This window comes from Protomyctophum parallelum (genome assembly GCF_964188405.1).
Source record: "Protomyctophum parallelum genome assembly, chromosome: 14".
NCBI lineage: Eukaryota > Metazoa > Chordata > Actinopteri > Myctophiformes > Myctophidae > Protomyctophum > Protomyctophum parallelum.
Window position 1 is genome coordinate 33932705 of NC_139709.1, and position 17259 is coordinate 33949963.

The 17259-nt window shown below is 42.8% G+C and overlaps 1 pseudogene across 1 annotated transcript; it reads right to left on the bottom strand.

Moving 5' to 3' along the window:
* Window positions 1–14384: 14384 nt before the first annotated feature.
* Window positions 14385–16256, bottom strand: LOC310871271 (putative oxidoreductase ZK1290.5; annotated as a pseudogene). The gene is made up of 5 exons (XR_014571083.1): window positions 16118–16256; window positions 15912–16013; window positions 15060–15151; window positions 14610–14792; window positions 14385–14446 (listed from the first exon to the last, which is right to left on the bottom strand). The product of XR_014571083.1 is annotated as a putative oxidoreductase ZK1290.5 (transcript).
* Window positions 16257–17259: the final 1003 nt, after the last annotated feature.

The following is a 17259-nucleotide window of genomic DNA, read 5'->3' on the forward strand; positions in this document are numbered from 1 at the left end:
GGTCACCTTTTGATTTGAGCTTAAGGAGTCCCTAATCAGTTGACCTAAGTGGTCTAGGGTTATCCGGGGGAGGAAGCAGCTCACGAATGTAGGGTGGTGCCAGCCCATGTGGGCTTTATAAACAAATAGTAGGATTTTAAAGTGAATTCTAAATGTTACTGGGAGCCAGTGGAGGGAGGCCAGGACGGGAGTGATGTGCTCCCACCTTCGGGTTCCAGTCAGGAGTCTAGCTGCAGCGTTCTGGACAAGCTGCAGTCTAGAGAGGGAGGCACTTTAGATTCCGGCGTATAATGAATTGCAATAGTCTAAACTGGAGGAAAATTAGGGCATGAATTACTTTTTCCAGGTTGTGGGTGGGTGGAGAGGAAGCATTTTATTTTACTGACTTGCCGTAATTGGAAGAAGGCTCCTTTGACAACAGCATTTATTTGTTTATCAAATTTGAGGGCAGAGTCCAGGATTACGCCTACGTTTTTTACTTGAGGTTTATTTGTCAGCGGGGCGAGGGAGGTGGTGATATTATGTGTTGTGTGTGGGAAGCCAAAGAGTATGATTTTTTATTGTCGTTTAGCATTAAGGAAATTATCTGACATCCAGGATTTAATGTCAGTGAGGCAGTGTAACATGGGATCCAGTGAGTGAGTGAGTGAGGTGGTACCAAGCTAAGTGATGGAGAGTTTTGCATTTTGGCCTCCTAAACGGAACAAAACATTAACAGAGAGTTTGCTTTCAAGCTGTGTTTAAAAACAAAAGACACCGTTTTGGAGGTTCGTCATTGGCATCCAGGGAGTATGTGCACAGTTTTGACCGGGCAAACGGTGCCGGAGATTAGCTGTTGTATCAGAGCCTGTCATGTCGGCCACAGTTACTGATTTACATAATGAACAAAATACCCCATTCATTATGTAAATGATAGTAAACTCATCTGTTCAATACACAGCAACACCCCCTGTTGTTGTGTATTGAAGAGTAGTTAACCTTTCGACTTTTGTGTGAAGTTCAAGGCCTTCTGTCTTGAACCCATTCACATTGTACACACACACACATTCATTCATACACCGATGACGGAGAAAAGCATGCAAGGCACCAACCTGCTCATTGGGAGCAATTAGGGGTTCAGAGTCTTGCTCAAGGACACTTCGACACTTACTCTGGGGGAGCCCGGGATCGAACTGGGAACGTTCCGGTTCCCAACTGGCAACGCTAGTACCCCTGACACACACACACACACACACACACACACACACACACACACGTACACACGTACACACACACACACACACACACACACACACACACACACACACACACACACACACTATAACAATATGAATGTACATCTGATGCACAAGCTTGCATATCAGATGCCATCAGATGCCAATATGACATATGACCTCTTCCCCCATCATTCAACCTCTGTTATTTATTAGTCTGACATAAAAGTTAACGGTAGGCTATATACTACTCACATGCTTTATCCTCAGGATGGCGCAACATACAGCGATCCACTGAAGTGACATAGACTTGAAATAACTGGGCTGAATGAGAACAGCAGTTGATACTGTGTATAGTGTACACTGCTTACAATGAATCTAAAATGTACCTTTGCATACTTCATATTCATATTTTATAGAAACAATGTAGTTTGATATATATTCCTATAGTATTACTTCAACAGTGAACAGTGAAAGTTAATTTAATATTCTATTGCAATATTTTGGCTATGAAGAGAAAACACTTTTTATCTCCTCAAGTGGTCCCTGGACCACTGGTTGAAAACCACTGCTCTAGTGAGAACATAGATAGAATATGTTTGCAGCTGATGATGTGGACATGAAACGAAACATAAAATATGACCCCAAGTAGGCCTACAGGCTACACCGCTACATCAACTAAAAACACAATCCCCAATTCCCCATACCTTCTCTTTAAATAGAACAGTGTTGCCACCTATTGGACATGTGCAGTTACTGCAGCATGAAACCAGTCTTCAGTTCATATTTCTGGGTTTTTGGAGTTGAAACCTGACCTGCATTTTTGCAGCTTTATCTTCTGTAGGTGAAAGTAACTCACCGATGTTCTGTTGTAATCTTAGCCTATACATGTAACACTTCCAAGCAGAGTTGGACATAATTTAGGCCTACTAAAGAGCTGGAGAATACTCATTCCTTTGTCAATGTGAACTTCAAACACTATGTAGGGTCTGAATCATGCCCGGTATGATCTGTTGTTCTTGGATCTGGAAATCTTCTCCTTTACAACTTCAGCAATTCTCCAGTGAACCTTTTTTTAACCACCATAACCTTCACACTTGACATTTTTCTGGATCCCTGGATTTGGTTCTATTGTACATCTCTTTCAGGGTGACTCCAAACTGATGAACTACATTCTTACCGTGTCTCTGTGTTCTCTGCATTCTTCCACCAATAAACATGTTGAAAATATGGGGGACCAATATTGAACCAATGGAAAGTAGTAAAAAGTGCTTTGGGCTTACATTGACAATACGGTATATAAAGTCACACCAACTTTGATGAAGCAGTATTGCTTTGTTTTCAAAATGGTTCTTAATTTCCTGAAAAATGTATAATTAACATTTCTGATAAATGAACATTTTGGAGTTTCCTGACAGCAGAGATATAGTCCATATAGATGACACCATCAGTGGCTGGCGACATGAAGTCTCAGATGCACACTGGAGCCACACTGTTCCCATGTTGATCCACATTATTATTTTGGCACCCTAGTTTGAGGGGTGCTATTCCCTCCGACATCTGGCTTTCGTTATTACATCATGTGGAGTCTATGGACTTAACTTATAGGTTTGAGAAACAAGTTAACTACAGTATAGGGTTGAATAGAATTGACAATGTGACCAATGTGCCGCATGTGGAATGATCAAAATGATGAATGGGTAAAGAAGCCGTCTGGGAAACCGAAGGTCTCCAGTGCACCCCCTGGCTCTGGTCTATGGGCCCAAGTGTCTGTGAGCAATTACTGCTCCCCCACATTCTGTATCATGAAAGATGCCTCATGCTCCTATACAGTGGTGGAAAATGTACTCACATGTTTTACCAAGTAAAAGTACCAACCAGATTGTAGAAATACTGTTAAAGTAAGTACTCATTATGCAGAAGGTCCCATTTCACAGGTTTTCAAATGTCAGAGCTACAAGCTCACTTGGCAATTTGAAAATAGCCGAAGTGAGATTGAAGATCTGATCAGAGCTAATAATCAAAATATACAAAGTAGCTATAACTAAAGTTTTCAAACAAGATAATCATTTGTATCACTCCCTCAGCTCTTGTCCAAAAATGAAACCGTTGTTCTGCATACTGCTGGATTTATTGAAACCAACGTTGAACTGGTAACAAACACAAATAAAATACAGCACATAATTATAAATTAAAGAAAATACATAAACATTTGTCAAGTGACAGGTGTGCCCATCTACCCGACACCAGACGGCCATAAAGGGTTCTGCATTAGCCAAAACAACGGCACTGCCGGCCCAACTTTGACATGCATTGAATAAGCATAAGAGTAATAACTGAAATTAAATACAAAACAAATTACAGCAGTTACAATTTGCCTCTGAGATGTAGTGGCTGTGTAGTAGAAGTAAAATACTCAGTATGTCTGAAAGAATAATCTCAAAGTTCACAGGCCAATGTACAAAAATAGCATAACTCTGGTAAGTGCTGTTGGGGATACAGTAGACTCACGTAGCCAGACAACTATTCCACAATCTCCCAATGCAATAAATTTGACAGAACAAAAAAACAAAAAACAGAAACGGCTACTGTTGATTTAAACTATCAGAATATCTGACTTTCAACTGAAAACGGACATTTCAAAGGCAGTACAATGTCCAGTCAAGTGAAACTGCATAACTAACAAGTACTGTAGGTTAGGACAACCTGGTTACAGGGTTCCCCGTTAGAGAGATGCAGCCGGTTTACGACCCAAACTTGAGTCAGATGATTTGCCTCCTTGTGAATAATGCATTCATACAGGGACATCCAGAAAGAAACACTAAACACACAAACAGTATCAGCAGTCCGTTTCTGCTCTCAGCGGCTTCCTGGGTTGAGGACAGTTCAAGGATGTTCTTCAGACGTTCTTCTGAGATACCTTGACGGTCACCTGACAGACAAAACAGGATATGGAAAGGTCAGTAATAAGGCCTGAATTAAACATAACGATATGATACATTTTAGTAACCCTAAGATTCTATACAAGCAAAACTTTGTTACAATAGTAGTTGTGTCTATCAAGTACATGAATTCAAGACGACAAAGAGCCCTTGTAAACCCGTTGCTGAATAACTGGTTCTCAATAGCCATGATAGCAAAAATACAGGACTATTGTTTTTACATGAGGGGCCATTCTAATAAAGCCTAAAAAATATATAAAAATCAGACACCGAACTGTCAGATAGGACCGTAATTAATAGTATTCTGCCATTTTGACTACTATGAGCTAATTGTGTACGGTACTCCTTAACCCATTCTGAACTGAGATCAGATTCATGCGAGGTTTCCACTGGACACACACTGGTCTGATGAACCCATTCTGACCTGAGATCAGATTCTAAAAATGTCAGTCGTTCTTCGATTTTTCAAAAATAGCAGACCTACAAGCTCGTAGCGCGCCACTCGGTGGCGCGCTATGAGCTTGTAGATCTGCTATTTTTCAATAGCTAAAGCATAACATGATGCCAACACCAAAATGGGTGCCCGGTCAGAATGGGTTAAACATAAATATAAGGCAGTCATCACTTTACAATGTTGCAGACTACATGATTGCAGGCTGTTACCACTATAGTGGAGACAGTGAAATAACCTTATGCAACGTCTGAATGTTCTCCTTGCTTCAAGTACAATTTACATTTTCCAACAAGATAAGCAAACCAATATACAGTAAAATAATCCCGTCTACTTTAGTTTTTATTACTGCATTTTAACCCATTTAGACCCGAGGACGATTCTACAAAAAGCCTACCTTCTAAATCCTGACAGAAACGACTGACATAGAAACATGGGCTTTTCAAGGTCATCCAAAAATATATGTAATTGGCTGCCCACCCCCATCTGAAAATATGTTGTTCCAGGGACCCCCCAGAAGCAAAGATTTGAGTAAAGAATGTTCGCTCTGAAATAATCTATTCAAAGATTTGTGCCACATTTCACGATTAAACTTTTTTTAGCAGATCAGTGATGTAAATAAGTTTTCAATGTAATGGGTCCCGGGACCCAGGGGTGGTCTTTTAGATGCGTCCCAGGGACATTTTATGAGTCCAATACTTCAATGACATTAGAGTACAGTACTGCATCCCAGACCCCCGGAGGGTGCACAATTGCGTCCTGTCGCAATTTAGTGAGTCTAAATGCCCTGCAGTATGCAGGGCAGGCTACTTGCATCCCTGGATCTACAAGCTCGTCAACGCGCTACGAGCTTGCATACTTTGTCCTTACATAATTTTGTCCCACTGACAATTAGCAAAGATCTTCTATGGATGCCAGGTTGAAAGTTGTTAAGTTCATCCCGGTTGTTGTTCAATGCAGCCTACAGAAGTAATAGTAGTGTGTTTTACCAGATGGTTCCAGCACCAAGAGCTTTAGAGATGTAGTGAGTCGTCCATGTCTTTGGTGAAGACAGCTGCCAGGCCGTCTCTCCACATCCTCCACCAATGTCTTGAACTTCAGAATCTGCATCACTGGACCAAAGATCTGCAGACAGTAGAAGCCGTCAAATACACTCTAATTCTCTCAGACGTTTAAGAGCCAGTTGCACCACATTCAAACTTAACGTAGTCATAGCGTAACCCATTTAGACCCGAGGCCGTGTCTGTGTCGCCTTTAACCACTATTTTAAACTTTAGCTGTTGAAAAATAGCAGATCTACAAGCTCATAGCACAGCACCGCGCTACGAGCTTGTAGATCTGCTACTTTTGGAAAACGCACAGAGGTTGTGGTTCATATACTGGCTCAATACATTTCACCATTGTCATGCCTCAAATCATTCAGTGCATAATCAATACTAGTAGTTCGACCTGACATTTAATTTTAGTTTGATTCTCAACCTTTTAAATTTCCAGTTTGATGAGCATTCAGCCACGGACGCCCCATTTTATACGATTTTATTGATCAGTTCTCAATCTACACTGACATTTTTAATTGAACTAATTTAGTGTGGCCGTCTCTTTTCATTAAGCCAATAGCGCCCGATTCTACAAATCCCTTCTAAATCAGTAGTTCTCAAATTGATATGCATTTGGCCGCAGACCACAAATCAAGATTTTTCAAAAATGTTCACAAATAGCAGATATGAGCTTGTACATCTGCTGATATCCAATGCAATAATCTAAAATTACACTTTGACGGGTTTTAATGGTTTAACAGTGCACAGGAAGGATAGAGAAAAAGACATGAAACTACTTGAGAAAGGCAGTGTGTGGGTGGGGGTTATTTACCTGGGGTCCCTGCTCAGTGTGCCTGGTCTCCCACCACCACCACACCTCCTAGCATGCTCTACGGTGGTAACGGGTACCCTTGTGGTGATTTCTGTAACAGGTTTGTTCTATCTACGGATTGTCCTTAGTTGATCTCTTACCGTTTGAGCTGTCCGGCATGTAACTGCATGACCTCTCTGGGTAAGAAATACATAAGCTCCTCCGCCACGTCAAGGCGTCAATCCATGGAAGGAGACCAATTTAGTCATCGCCAATTCCCAATTGCCCCAAGTGTCCTTGAGTCCCTGTTGCTGGCAGCACCACCCCCACAGCTGGGGAGGTATAAACTACTGTGTGAATCCTCCCATACACACTTGCAAGTAGCTTCTGCAGTGCAGCAAAAGGGACGGTCACTTGATCCATGCCAGATTAAGTTCCCACCCGTAAACACGGCCAATTGTGTTTGATGGAGCGCCAGGCCAAGTTGGAGGCACCGCAATTAATGCTGCAGTGGTGGGCGAGTACTTTACCTCTTACCACACCCAGACGCCCCATAGACAGACGTTGCAAGACGCAACCTAGAGCCTGGCCGCGCAAGACGCCAAGGCCAGTGACCATCACAGGGTTGAAGGGCACCTCAAGCTAGCCCGCCAGACACGAGGCCAACTGACTGGTGACGATCAGCACGCAGGACTCCGTCAGTAGAAACCTGTGGACAAACTAGACATAGTTAGTGCAGAAAACAGACATTACTTTTTTTTGTTGATGCAATACTGGTCAGAGTACTGCTCCATTCTGCTGCTCTGTGGAGAGAGAGGGGGTTTTATTTATTAGTTTTCTTTGCGACTATTATTACTTGATGTTAAAAGTTAAACCCTATAGAGTAGAGAGACAGTGTCAAGTTTCTCTGTGAGGCCTAGCACATGTGGAGGAACAAGATCTATGCCTCCAAGATCCACTTCCTGCTGAAAGGCACCAAACCAACCTGTACCAGAGGTCCTTAAGAGCCGCTTGTCGTCTAGGAAAGGTCACTTACCTGGTCGATCCTCTCATGAAGTACTACTAAAAGCATTCCGTATTAATCCACACAATTCTATAAGTGTAAGGTATGAAATAAAAATGTCTCAACTTAGCTGCATGTCCAGAGATAGACGGCTCCTTGATCAACTTGATGCACCCCCGTAGGAAAGGAAAGACCCTGTGCATGCAGCTGCTACAATGACCAGCGCACCCCAGGTCTGTCTGAGTTACAGTCTTAGACCCGTCTTGCTTCGAGGAGGGCCTCTGTCGATGTGACCAATACCATCGACATCGGTCTCCCTCTTCACCCCCCCCTCTTCAGTCACTTCTGGCCCGTCACTAAAGACTATACGCCTCCTTACCGTTTCAGGGAAGCTACAGAACACGGACAGCTGCATCTGTCCATCTGACCTATAGACAGTCACTCTCCACTGCCTTTGGACTGGCCTTCCGCCCAGCTCCCATGTGGCGGAGACACCAGAGATGACTCTGCCCAGCTGCTGACCGTTCACCTCCACGAGGTCATAACGGCTGCCACAGCGGGCGTTCCAACACCTGAAGGGGGGCGTTAGGGTTTCAGGGTGGGACGGAGTGACCAGGGAACCAGAGAACTCCTGGAAGAGAACGTTGCTCTGCGTAGTCACCACGGCTTGTGGTGGCGTGGGAGGGCGGACTAGCACCCACGTCTTGGTACTGGGGACATAGCGCTTACAGAGACACCGGGCGACTTTACGGATAAAAGCTGGTCTCCACTGCTTTCTACGACGGTCATACCAAGGAAGCACCGGCCTCCACTCATTAGTATGCTGGTCAAAGTAGCATGCACAGGGTCTCTCCTCAACAACGGGTGTGACATCCTTCGGGGGTCTGAGCAGCTGCTTCTCAACTACTACTAGTGAGGAAACATCACTTACCTTGTTGAACTGGCGGTACAGTTCAGGGACGCACGCTGTGATGATGGCGAAGTCGTCAGCGGTCAGGGCACGGTTCACCAGGTTGTCCACGCGGACGTCTACCTCCCTTCTGGAAGGAGCCCTGAACTTACCTGCACGTCCAGAGACAGCCGGCTCGTTGATCAACCTGATGCGATACTGCTCCATTCTGTAGAGAGAGAGAGAGAGAGAGAGAGAGAGAGAGAGAGAGGTTCTGCTTTGTGCCTGTGGAGAGAGAGAGAGAACTGAGAGAGGTGTGCTGCTGTGCCTGTGGGGGGAGAGAGACAGAGGTCCTCTGTGCCTGTGGAGAGAGAGTACTGAGACAGAGAGAGTACTGAGAGAGCTGAGAGTTGTACAAGGCTGATACACCTGTGAAATTAATGTCAACTAAAAAAAACAGATCTAACAATGAGTATTATTTATGCTACAAGTTAGCTTAGGTCTGGTCTTTAAGACGCGGTGACTGATTTGAATGACTGCAGCTATGTCGTTATAGTTTGATTCAAAATGTAATGGCCGAGCCACAATTTGAGTTAACTTTTAAATGTAGCTAACTTAAGTTTGAAACACAGTACAACGGAAATAATTAAGACGGGAACCTGACGGTGCAAAAAACAATTGAAACTAGGCTACAACGGCTACCGACAGCCTAAATGCTTTCAAACGTTTATGAAAAAATACAGACGTTATCGACGCAACGACGATACAACCCAAATGCTTACAAATGTAACACACAAATACAGACGTTATCTACGACGATACAGACAGACAAAATTCTTACAAACGTATTTGAAAAAACACAACTTACATAAGTTATCTACGTACGCAGCGATACCGACAGGCGGCAACGGTAACAGACCGTTCCCGCTTCCCCGGCCCTTACCCCAAGCACAAAACTCACTGTTGAAGAGAAAACGCAACAATATTAGCACGATGCAAGATAAACACTGGTTCCTTTCGTGGTTGTCGATGTATCCTACTGTGTGATGGTGGTCGGCAAGTGATGTCTGGGGCTGTTGAGCAGGTGGTGGCACTGGTAACTGGTAATGGTGCTGTTAAGCAGGTTGGTAGATGCGACTGTCTCTGTTTAGGATTCAATGCACCTGAGGTTCAGACCGTGGGACTCGGCTTTTTATCTGCAGCCCGCCCCCAACGTGTGCTCGTTCCCGTCATTGATTGGTTGACTGTTGGGCAGTCGCTGCTCGTTGATTGGTCGGTTTAAATGTCAACTGACTTCTCACCAGTCGTCGGGGGGGATTTCCACCAGGGTGCGTTCGGAAATATCGCACGAGTGTGCTCCGGACCGGTGCGGTATTTCCGAACGCGCCCGAAGTAACAAATTGGTTTCTTGTGTTTATTTTTGGATTTTTGCTATAGTTATTATTTTTGTTTAAATTCAAGTGACACATATGTTACGTTTAGAGGAGAAAATATGAGTCGTTGATTGTTGAACCTGAACCACCACTGCATGCCACTGCAGATCAATGAAATTATTTATTTACATCAGCCTCGTAGCGTGGTGTTGTGTGCGTGTGTGTGTGTGTGTGTGTGTGTGTGTGTGTGTGTGTGTGTGTGTGTGTGTGTGTGTGTGCGTGTGCGTGTGCGTGTGCGTGTGTGTGTGCGTGTGACATGACACGGCAGTGTTACGGTGAAATTGGTGACCTGACGAAATATGTGATCACTGATCATCTTGTGGACTTCTTGTCTTTGAGTTTGACACATGGCCTAAATACCACTAGGTTAGACTGCTATAAGTGCTAATAAACAAACAGCAATGATTTACGTATGGAATGGACACTGACGTTATATGATGTGTTATATGACCTATTTCAGCAGGTCACCAATTTCACGGTAACATCGCCATGCTGGAATGACCGATTTTGGGTATTGTAATACAGCGTTTACATGACATCACGGTGTCAGATCACGTTCAAGACATTTAGCAACCGTTCTGTAACTTCTGTAGCTACTGTCATGTCGGCCACTGACTGTTACTGATTTACATAATGAACCGAATACCCCATTAGTTATGTAAATGTCGCCCACATGACAGCACTCTATTGATAGTAAACTCATCTGTTCAATACACAGTAACACCCCCTGTTAATTGTTGTGTATTGAATAGATTGAATAGAGTAGTTAACCTTTCGACTTTTGTGTCGAAGACTAAAGTTCAAAGCCTTCTGTCTTGAACTTGACCATAGGAAACCTGAGGTGGTTCAGGGGAGTCCCTGCAAAATGTGTTTAGCCAGTACTTTAACCACTTTAACCCTACTCACGTCTATTTGAAAATAATAGATCAATAAGTTAACAGGATGGGTAAAATGCAGAGGACGAATTTCACCTATGTACCTTAGCCCAGAGCCTTAGATATATAGTCTATGCAAATTGCGTTCACTTCATGGGGCCAGTCCAATGGTGGCTCTTCTCATAGACTTCTATTGAGAATGGGGACAACCAACTGGGACAAGTCCTGGACCGGAAGTAGGCAGATATGCATTGGGCATTTAGATTGTTTTGTAGTAATAGTACAACATAAACATTAAAGAGACTTTAATTGTTACTGTACAATACTTTAAAACAGTTGTCATGTTGCACACATATAATGCTTAAAATAGCTCTTATTTGCACCGCCCTCGTTGAAAACAATTGTAACAAACAACAGTTGTATTTCCAACTCCAGCTTGTCTCAGTTCAGGCTGCATGAACAGTGCTCGGTTTCTGCCCCCTCAATATCGTAACTCTTCTATTAGATGGCTCTGCTGTAGCCCTATATATAAATGGTAAATGGTGCATTTATATAGAGCCTATATCCAAGGCGCTTTACATAGATTACATTCACCCATTCACACACACATTCATACACCGATGGCGGATGAAAACATGCAAGGCACCAACCTGCTCATTGGGAGCAATTAGGGGTTCAGAGTCTTGCTCAAGGACACTTCGACTGTCGAAGCCCGGGATCGAAATGGTTCCCAGTTCGAACTGGGAACCATTTCAGTTCCCAACCGGCAACTCTAGTACCCCTTGAGCCACTGTCGCCCCTAAAATCCTTACATTGGCTACCAGTATCCCAGAGAATTGATTTTAAAATGTTGTTACTGTATGTCTGTTCATATTATGAACCATCTAGAACCCTCAGGTCATCTGGGGCTGGCCTACTAATTGTTCACCCCATAGTTGGAACAAAACATGGGGAAGCAAGCACTATTATGCACCACAAAACTGGAATAATATTCCAGGTTACATTAGGAAATCCCTGTTTTTAAGTCTAATTAAATTTTTGTTCGAATTCATATGCTCCTTTATCTTTGTTCATTTTTTAAGTGTTTGCACTCTGTATTTGTTTTTATTCTGTAAAGCACTTTGAATTGCCTTGTGAATGAAAGGTGCTTTATAAATAAAATTGCCTTGCCTTGCCTATATACATGTACACGTCACACACACACCTACTTGCTTATGGCAGTCCGTCGATGTCGACGATGACGTTGCTCCAAATAGGATTTGTGATTATTGTTGTGTCTGTCGTCTGTGCATAGCCAGGTGGCCGACGTGCGATCCGCAGACTTTGTCACAGGGGGGGCAGAGGAAGGCAGCAGTGGTGGACCTTTGGCACGTTGGTGCCTACATAATGTATGTGTACTTATGCTCACACAGACACACACACACACACTACACCCTTCAAACCATATAACAATATGAATGTACATCTGATATTCACAAGCTTGCATATCTATGCCATCAGATGCCAAGAATATGCCCGCTTCCCCCAATATTAATCTTCATCATACGACCTCTGTTATTTGTCCAAAGTCTGACATATTAATGGTACTACTCACATGCCTTATCCTCAGGATGGCGCTCCATACGGTGATCCACTGAAGTGACATGAACTTGAAATAACTGGGCTGAATGAGAACAGGAGTTGATACTGTACACTGCTTAGAATGAATAAAAAATGTACCTTCTCATACTTCATATTCATATTTTATAGATACAAAGTCACGAAGGAGCCGGGCCCGGACAGGAGTCAACCCACTGAGCCTAGTCCTTCCACGCGCCAGACCTCCCAGTCCCGGCAGAGTAGTTCGGGAGCAGCGGACTGTGTGGCCCTGTCTTTCTCTAATGGGACTGATGGTGGGTAGCTACTGGGACATATAAGGGTCATCTGAGTGAGGGGTGTTGCGAGACTCGAAACCCTGATGACCTTGGGATAGGCCTATATACATGAGGATACGTCCCAGGTGCATCCATGCAATGGTTTTTGTTCAGATATTATATTATATTCCTATAGTATTTCTTCAACAGTGTGCCTCCAACGGATATATAAGTATATGTAAACACAAGGGTACAATATAACAACAATATAATATTTCAAATCTTTGTATGCTCTTAAGGCACCTACACACCCTCCGCCAACCTAGGCCCCATATATGGGGGACATGGGGAGAGCAACTTCATGCCTCAGTGTCCAAGTTGCTCCTTTAAACCTGACAGGGGGGAGTTTCCCTGGTTGGACGTAGCGTGTGGAAGGAACACATTATTCCAACCAGTTCCTTTCCCCTCCATCAGACGCCCCGGCTGGCCAGGGGGAGGCAGTTTAGAGACCAGGATTACTGCACGTTTTTTGTGAGGGTACCTACCCTAGGGGACACGGGGAGAACATGCAAACTCCACACAGAAAGGTCCTTTCTGCCTTTATTGATAGAAGTACAGTAGGTAGACAGGAAACGGGGAGAAAGATGGGGGAGAAAGACAGCAAAGTTCGTCGGGATTGGGACTCAAACCCGCAACACACTCATGCTGGATTACCATCCTAGGTGCCTGGACCGCTAAGCCGGTGACTAAACTGAGTGACTCTCTTATGACAGTGAGGGAGTCTGTAGTGTAGGTTGTCACTTGACTTGGAGAGTTGGGGTATTGGTATTGTTACACCCATATCTGTCAACACCGCCTTGTCTTTCATGTGGCTGATAGCTGATCATTGTGCCTAACAAATAGGCTACTGGCAAATACTCTGTCTTTAAAATAATATTTCATTTTATTCAGTTTTGCTCTCAAAGATTTAAAGCACTTGTGGTATAAACTCACATTTTCTAACTAAGGCAGTTAAAACCAATTTTGGGCAGGAAACCCTTTTGGTGTGTTAAGCATTATGTTGTACTTTTGCTGTTGAAAAATAGCAGATCTACAAGCTCATAGTGCTCACAACATATTTTCAGATGGGGGTCAGCAGTCAATTACATAATAATCTTGGAGGCCCTTGACATGAAAATGTTTGAGAATGACTGACATAGAAACATGTTTTTTTCAGAAAACGGTCAGGATTTAGAAGGCATTTGTAGAATCGTCCTCAGGTCTTAAAGGCACTGACGATCTATGAGATTGTTACACAAATGTGTTGGATCACGTGTGTGTTTGCTCTTTCCAGAGTGGATCACTTGTCTTAGATGAATGAGTTTCATGTCGCAGTGGAGTCTCCTGATGCTGTCCATGTCCTCAGGAGAGAGCAATAAATCAAAGACCTGTTGAAACACCAAAACAACATAGCATAAAAGGTGGAACACTGGTCCAAAGTGTGAATCCATCTCATGACTATGACATTGATTCAATAATGTATACTGTAGTATGTCTATAGCAGAAATGCGTAGATATCTATTGTCCTTGGCTCCTGACATCATTTCCCATTGCTACTATGTTTTCTGAAGTATGAATTTCACATTAGAAGGACCTGCAGCCATCTCCTTACAATTGAGTTTTTAACTGCTGACTGGGACAGAGTCAGCAACCATATTAGTTGGTGGTTGAGATCGATCAAGTAAGTTATTCGGCGAGATGATGTAGGCAAAGTATGTTTAAATCGAGGTATAATGTGATAGTGCTGCACGATTCTTGCTCAAATGTTACCGACTTCCCTCATTTGAGGCTAAAGTGATGGTGGGGTCAACAAACAGCAAGTGCTTATGTTGAACTCACTTGACAATTCTCTTGTACTCACTCCTTCTTGGTAGATTTGGGTATTGTGACAACACCATTCTATAATGGAAAAATAGTTTAAACACGTTAATACATAATAATGCATGCATACTACATAGTTTAAGGCAATAATAATTGAAAGAGTGGTTAACCTTGGGGATAATGTGCTTTTATGGCCTGTACAGACCAGACTAGATTGTCAATATTACGACATGATTAATACCTGTATGCTCCAGCGTATGCAGATTTGAGCAGGGGTGCGTTGGTACTTTCGTGCAAGCTGTAGAACAGTGGGATGGTTAAGGGCCTGTCCCTTGGCCAGGGGGCAGTACCCTTCAAACACTATGCCCTCCTGACGACAGTACTACGCCAGATGATTGGGCTGCTGGAACGGATGAAACTCTACCTGATTGGGTGAGGGTGGGTGTTGTACCCCAGAGGTTAAATGTTGAATGCAGCTCTTTAGAAACAACTGTTCATTCATCTCAGAATGGACCCCTAGAGGAAATCCAATATCTAATATTCTTAGTCAATTGTTTCATGTGTTGCACTTTCAAATAGGACCATAGTATACCAGTGTTTTTGCATGTCCTAAGACACATTTGGATCCATTAGCAGCAGCACACCCTTATAGATTTTGGTCTAAGGTTGGTTAGCTAGCTGGAATACTCACTTGGTTTACATGTGGTACTACACTACAGTCATCCTTTAACTGTTGCAGGTGGTGGACCAGGAAGTTGCTTACACCAATAGCCCGACACACCCCTACAGAAGCAAAATACACAGGCCATTTTAGAGAGGCTTTATTCATTTGTAAATTGACACAGGAGTAGTGCATAGCAAAGAGATGCATTCCAAAGCCAAAGGAAATACTTAGAAACTTCCTTTTTTGACTAGGGTCCCCCAGGTGTCTATCCTTGGCCCCTTCTTGTTTCCCCCTCTACACCAAACCTCTTCGCCGAAAATAGCTGACCTACAAGCTCACATAGTTAGAGAAAATTAGCAAAATGTGTGGCAAATCTGCAAAGAAAATGCTTACATTATTAAGTAGCATGTGACGTGTCAAACTAGGGGGTTATCATGATGCTGAATCCATTCCAAGCATTAGTTTAGCACGAAAACACTCCATGGGCTAAATTCGGCCATAGCCACTTGCCCAAATGTGCCCAAATGTGCTGACCTCATCACATTTGTGATGACTGCTATGGCCATTTTTAGGTAAAGAAGTGTTTTTTGTGCAAAACTAATGCTTGCAATGGATACGGATCGATGTAATGTGAAAGCATTGAATACAGTTGAATGAAGTGTTGTGTACTTGGGTGCAGAAGAATCAAGGCCAATGAGAATCATGGCCATGCGGGACCAGGCAATCGTATTCGGGAACAGTTTGAATCAAACGGACTCAGTGTGAATCTGCCCTTAAAGGCAGGCCTTAGACCTTTTGTGAACCATGCATTCTGACCTCTTATTAGTGTAAAATGTCAATAAGCGTTGCAATTATTTAATGAATCCCAATGTTTCTCACCCTCTTCATAGAGCTCCTCCAGGGCTCTCCACGTCTCAGCTCTCACCTCCCTGTTAGAGCGACCAGTCTGTCTGGCATCTGGCCAGTGCATCAGGTACAAATCTGAGTGGTAAGGAGTTCATACAATTACAAAGGGGCATTTTGAGAGTAAGAAGATAATGTGGTTTACCAGGTTTACCAGAGTTTACTGGTGAGCCACAGCTCACTTCGTGGAATCCCACTTTCTCTGATAGCTTCACCTAGCTGTGTCTCGCAGCCATAACGCTTTGTTGTGTCAATGTGCCGTACAGCGTACACCACACTCGCGGATTGCATACACAACAGCATCGTGGGCGTATCCACCATGATGGGATGTTCCTTTGAAGAGATCAAGGACAAACATTTCACAAAAATCTGAAATCATCAGTGGTGGAAAAAGTACTCAATTGTAAAAAACAAAAAAACAAAAAGTACAAAAGTATTGGGCATCAAAATGTACTTAAAATGCCAAAAGTAGAAAGTACTCAATATGCAGAATGTCCCAATTCAAGTTTTCAAATGTATAAAACCCTAGTAATAATAGCAGATGTACAAGCTCAAATGCATCGCCATGCGACGCATTGTGAGCTTGTAAATCGGCTATTTTCAAATGTCCGAAATGTATTGGGCTGAACTTAAGTGTTCAATGTATGTTTTGTAATAATAATCAAAGTAACTAGTAACTAAAGTTATCAAGTAAATGTAGTGGAGTTGGAGTAAAAGTACAATATTTGCCTTTGAGGTGTGGTCTTAAATATAGTCCTAGGCCTAAATTAGACCTAGAATGCCTGTGATCATTTAATTATACTTCGTATAAATTTACGAAGTATAATTAAATGATCACAGGCATTCTAGGTCTAGGCCTAAATGTACTTTCCACCACTGGAAATCATACATTGCATATAACATAATGAGCCTTATCGTTCATTGAGTTTAAAGCTAATTCCCCTTACAGTTATGTTTAGTTAATGAGTTATTATTATTATTATTTTTTGCCTGTTTGAGTAAGTACTAGTAATTAAGTAAGTGGATGAGGAATAGACCATTTTTGCACCCAGCAACACCACTTGTAATTTCACTGAAGAATATAGAATAGAAGTGCTGGCTAAAGTTTTCAAGTAAGGCAGGAAGATACAAGGACAAAGCAAAGCAAGTGCAAAGTCGTAGTCCAAAAACTTGATCACACACACATGCGCATGAATGCCATGCATGATGCACCAAAACAAAAGAAGGAAAAAATTGGAAAAAGACAATGAACATCAGATCAATCATGTGCAATGAATTCATGTTGTATGTTTCACAAACTGCTGCAGTTTGTTAATAAACTGAC